The 6,000-nt window shown below is 41.0% G+C and overlaps 1 protein-coding gene across 1 annotated transcript in view; it reads right to left on the bottom strand.

Moving 5' to 3' along the window:
* Positions 1-534: 534 nt before the first annotated feature.
* Positions 535-6,000, bottom strand: part of LOC126190757 (EH domain-binding protein 1) — a 205,896-nt gene continuing 200,430 nt past the window's right edge. Inside the window, 1 exon segment of the mRNA XM_049931272.1 lies at positions 535-1,087. The gene's annotated coding sequence lies outside the window, so the exon portion shown is untranslated.

The following is a 6,000-nucleotide window of genomic DNA, read 5'->3' as shown; positions in this document are numbered from 1 at the left end:
CACAGCATCAAACTTATATGTTCCTGTATTACTGTGTATTAAAAATACCACTACTAAAGAAATGAATCCGTCCTGTGATGGTTGATAGCTAGTGACTTGCTTGTCCCCTTAACTAAGCCATTTCTCTTTTATTAACTACGTTTTATGACTGTTGATTTTAGAAAGTATTTGACAAACCACAACCATGTAAATCACGTGTCTGACAGGGCAGCAGCAACATTAAAAAATAGAAAAGGCCTAACATAAATTAACAAACAGACCAGCATTTCTGTCCCAAAAGTATTAGACATGAAATCTGATGCAGCACATACAAATAAAATAAATCACATAATATTCTTCTCAGGTGTGCAGCCGGATCATAACATCACCTTGACACAATATTTCAGCGGTCCAACTGGCCGCCATCTTCGGGTGAGAGTGTTGGTACACGATCTCACCGGAACTGACTTCTCAGCGCAAGCGGCGGTCCCTATAAAGGCCGCAGAAGGCTACTTGCGCTAGAGGGCAGTTATGTCACCTTCTTGCACACGCGTTGTGGGCCTTCTGCGGCCTTTATAGGGGCCGCCACATGTGCTGAGTAGTCAGTTCCGGTGAGATCGTGTACCAGCACTCTCACCTGAAGATGGCGGCCAGTTGGACCACTGAAATAGTGTGTCAAGATGACATTATGATCCGGCTGCACACCAGAGAAGAATATTATCAGCTATTACGCCGGGAAAGCCTTTGGCGTCACAAAATAAATCACAGTCTCTGCCAATTACATGCAAGCAGACTCATTGTGCACTTCAACATCTCTCTGTATTTCCAAGAAACAAAGTGTGATTTGGGTGATTGTGCCAAGACAGAATCTGCACATATCCAAAAGAAACAACAACATAAACAGAGAACACAAATTAATTTCTAGGTAGCCACAACAGTCGCACATATACACACTTGTGTTCTTATTACATAATGGAGTACAATTTTTAAAAAAGTGTAAAAACAAGACCCAGCAAGGAGCACACGGCAGCGACATGATGATGACTATGGTGATCTTTGGCAGCACAATGTTTTAATGACAGCCATATATGTATATACAGTCTTGTATCTGGAAAAAAGAAAAATAATTAAAAATTCCTGCTCACTCTTTTACACTATAGGCACATGATAAAATAATTTCTAAGACACCAAAATTTATGACACCACAGTTTAAATGTGAAGGAATACATGTTGGTTTATAGCACAGCTGTTCACTAAATTACAAATGCCAGAAAAGTTGTACAAAATGAAATAAGAATAAGCTTTGCACAAAACAGAAAATACGCACAAATTAAATTTTTAACTACAGTGTTTGATACTTGACAAGGAATTCCAACAATTACCATGTACATAATGATATTTTACATCATACTGTTACACTAAAGACTTTGGTAAACAAGACAATATTTTTATCATTCTTTGAAAAATAATAAGTCATTATTTCAAACAATACTTTTTTCCTTGTACCCACTTCCCATACTATTGTGTCTGTCAGGACATCATACACAAGATGCAAGATTTTTTTTTCAGCTACCCTTCCTTTTAAACACTATAAATCAAAGTGGCTGGGCATGTGGATCAAGAACCACAACTATAAGTGCAGGAATTCTATTCATCATTCAATTATGTATCCTCCACAGGTCACCTCTTTGGCCTCTTCCTGTAAATGATGCAAAGCCCTATCATTTGGTTAAATTAACAAAACAAACTCCTCCTTTCATTTTGTGCATTTGATATTACCTTTTCATTTTCACATTAAGGTCAATACTTTCTTAATCCCACAAGGACTTTTAAACTTCTTGGCAGATCAAAAGTGTATGCCAGAATGGAACTCAAACCTGGATCAAGTGATCTACCAGCTGTGCTATACAAGCACACATCATGACCTGCCCTCACAATTTTCCTTCCACCACTATCTTTGCTCCTACCTTCCAAGCTTCACAGAAGTTCTCCTGCACATTTTGTGAAAGGCAAAGGTCCCAGGTTCAAGTCTTGGTCTTGCAACAGTTTCAATCTGTCAGGAATTTTTAAATCAGCACACATTCACTGCTGTAGAGTAAAATTTCATTCAGGCCAAGGACACTTTTGTCTTTGGTACACTCTAATCACAATTACTTACCAATCAGATGTATCTGAAAGATAAATACAGCTGGACAGATGTGGATTTCACTACTGCCCATGTGTAAAGGAAGATAGGCATAAATAAATGCCCCTTCAATAACCAAAATTTTTGAGGAAGAGCAAAAATCCCATTGAAATAGTCAATGCTTATTCATGATTTCTGTGGCAAACATCCATGTGGGACAAACTGTTTTACATCCTGTACACCAAGTACCTTTTATCTTCACAGACAGTACCTGTTTAAAAATTACAGATTCTAGTGTGCTAAGGTATACAAAAGGACTTCAAATAAATCTAAAAACTTCCATTTTGTCAACTAAGTTGAAGAATATCTGTGCTGACCCACCATTAAAATTTTTGTTGAGCAGAAAGCAAGTCAGTAGAAAACAGGAATTACAAAACTGTACTTGTGTAAAAACAGTGTGTAGTGCATTTGAAATATTCAGTAGCCTTCTGAATATTTTTAAAGCACAATGCATTGTCGCTGATGAAGCCAACGAAAAGGCAAAGGATGCTGCATATATTAATTTCCAAGGATGAGTCTTTTAACAGAATTGCTCGAAACTCAAAGAACAAGACTGCTTTTTAGAGCTTCATATTAAAGATTGCTTCAAAGTGTACCACAACGAAAGTTTATTTTAAGGGAACATGTACATTGTCCAACATAATAAAGTTCTAATATTAACAATTCTTGAAACTCTCGTTAATTGTTAGCAAATAACTTCTACACTATAGAAATTTAAATAAAATGCTGCCTTCCTGCACCAGCTGGCCTAAAAAACCATTATCACTATGCTAGTCACAAGCAGAGACACTACTGGCTTTAAGGGATAATTGCTTGGATGGGAAAGCCTGTACTTCATTAAGTATTTTTTAAAATCTTTAAACAAAATGGACCTTTGTGTATACCTATTCAAACATCATGGAGAATTTATGTTGTTCTCTGTCTTTTATATAATCAAGTTTGCTGTCTTATCTCTTTTTGCAAGGCCTTCATGTACAAGCACTGAAGACATTAAATCAAACAATGGAAACTCCACATATGAATATCAACACTGTAGGAAAAGATAGATTGCTACTTACTGTAAAGAAAAAATGTTAAGTTGCAGAGGGGCACAATTAAGACACACTCACACAAAGTTTTCAGCACAGCCTTCATCAGCAAAGGCAAACAGAAAAACACTTCATTCATGCACACAGGCAGGCAGACTTCACACACATGTAACTGCCAACTCCAGCAGCTCAGACCAGACTGTAACTATCATGTGGGATGGCAGCAACAATGTAGAAGGAGCAGGGGAGGAAGTGCAACTAACAGCACCTGCATTTCGACAGCCGTCACTCCTTTTACACCAAAAAATCGTTTACAGCATGGCCATCAAGTAATGGCATATCTACAGTGAAAAGAACTTCCTTGTTCAGTATGCCGAGGGTTTCACCAAGGCCTTCATGTACAAGCACTATTCCCCAGAAGTAGTCTGCAAACAGGTCTCCCGTGCGATTTCGCTCCACACCTCCCATTCCCCCACGAACCCCAAGAACTTGCCACAAAGACGAGCCCTCTTTGTCACCGAGTACTACTCGAGACTGGAACAACTGAACCTTATCATTTACCAGGCATTTGATTACCTATTATCATGCCCTGAAATGAGGGAGATCCTTCCCACCCCTCCTAAAAAGGTGTTCCATTACTCACCAACCCCCACCCCCACAAGTCTAAGTCCATCCCTATGCCATTCCCAAAACCTAACTCATTGCTACAATGATCATACCCCAGTGGAAGGCCCAGGTGCAAGACCTGTCCAATCCAACCAACCAGCACTAACTATTCCAGCCCTTTCACATGTTTATCCTACCCTATCAGTGGCTGGGCCACCTGTGAAAGTAGCCATGTCATTTACCAGCTCTGCTGCAAACATTGCATAGCTTTTTATATTGGTGTGACTAGCAACCAGATATCCACCAGGATGAAAAGCAGCCACCAAACTGTGGCCAAGAGCAAAGTAGACTACCCTGTAGCACAACATGCAGCTAAGCATAATATGCTCAATTTCAATGGCTGCTTAACTATGTGAACCATCTGTATCCTCCCCTCCACCACCAGCTTTTCTGAACTGTGCAGATGGGAGTTATCTTTTCAATAACTTCTCTACTCCCGTAATTATCCTGGCCTCAACATAATGGTAACATACTGTCCCCACATTCTCCAACCAACAGTTTCCACCCCTTCTGTCCTATCATTTACTCCCCATTCTCATTTACCAGCCTCTGCCAATGCACCTGCCCGTCTTTCCCCACTCCTCTCCTTTTCACTGCTTTTTTCCCACCTCCCTGCCTACAACCTACTGACACTGTGCCTGTTTCAATCTAGTCCCTGCGCAATTCACCACACAGCATTCGTCTCTCTCCCCAACCATACACTACTATTTGCCTTCCCACCCCATCCAGATTGCTGCTTGCATCCCACACGATGATGTATTCCGGCCCAAGATGCTGTTGGTTGTCGTGTGCATGAGGTATGCTTGCTTGTGTGTATGAGTGGTGTGTGTTTCTCTTTTTCCTGTTGATGATGCAGGCTATCACCAAAAGCTTTGTGTAAGTGTCTTAATTGTGCCTATCTGCAACTTAACATGTCTTCTTTATAGTAAGTATAAACCTATCTTTTCCTATAGTATTGATATTGGAGACACTAACAATCCAGGTAAGTATTATATCTGAAGTGGCGAGAAACACTGGAATCAACTTTTATCCACAGATTATGAAAACAGCATTCAAATTTTAACACTTTTTTTTTCCTTGGTGGGTATAATATAATCAGCCTAATCCAGCAAAAACTCACAAATACGGGCTATGGCCAACGACCAGAACACCTTTATGTCGCTTTTTTATCTTTTTTCTATATAAAATGCCTTTTGATTATTTATTTATTTCTTAATTATTAAAAACAATAGTGATTGTCATTGTAAGGAGAGTAGCAGTAGGTATGAATTCAATAATCACCTGTGTTCATCTGGCACCCTATTGAATAGTATTTCCTTACAAAGCAACAATCAGTGCCACAATTAAAACTCGGTAGCTGGCCTACGCTTTCACTACATCGCCCCTGTATGCTCCCACAAGCAGCACTTTACTGTCCTCACCATTACCCTGCCATCCTTCCCCCTTCCCACCCCAAACTCATCCTTACTCCCAGAGATGGTGTGTGTGTGTGTGTGTGTGTGTGTGTGTGTGTGTGAGAGAGAGAGAGAGAGAGAGAGAGAGAGAGAGAGAGAGAGAGAGCACGAGGTTGAGGTGACGACGGGTGAGAGGGTCGGGGGTGGGAGAGGGTCGGGGGATGGGTAGGGGGAGTAGGGGGAGCGGGGTCGGGGGAGAGGGGTAGGGGGAGAGGGGTAGGGGGAGAGGGGTAGGGGGAGAGGGGTAGGGGGAGAGGGGTAGGGGGAGAGGGGTAGGGGGAGAGGGGTAGGGGGAGAGGGGTAGGGGTAGGGGTAGGGGGGTAGGGGGGTAGGGGTAGAGGAGTTATATCTGAGTGAATGTATGAGCATATGCTGTCCAATTCATAAGACGGCCTTTTGGTCGAAAGCCTGCTTGTTTAGTAGCCTTTATTGTGCCGGTCTGCAACACATCTCCAGTAAACAGTAACAGTCTATCCTTTTCATAATACCATCAGAAACTTAGGTTAGGCAGATGCCACTTGTAAGTTACGATGGCAGCTGGCACAGTAATGATGTCGGAAGAAAATTCTTTAAATGTTTCTTCCAATTCATTTCTTGAATTATACACATAATTAATAATGAAGATAATGACTATCCACAAGTAATGGCGGATGAATCACACTGCCATGAGCTGTCTTGTTTAATACGT

This window comes from Schistocerca cancellata, chromosome 6 (genome assembly GCF_023864275.1).
Source record: "Schistocerca cancellata isolate TAMUIC-IGC-003103 chromosome 6, iqSchCanc2.1, whole genome shotgun sequence".
Classification (NCBI taxonomy): Eukaryota; Metazoa; Arthropoda; class Insecta; order Orthoptera; family Acrididae; genus Schistocerca; species Schistocerca cancellata.
This window is presented reverse-complemented; position numbering and strand designations above follow the sequence as displayed.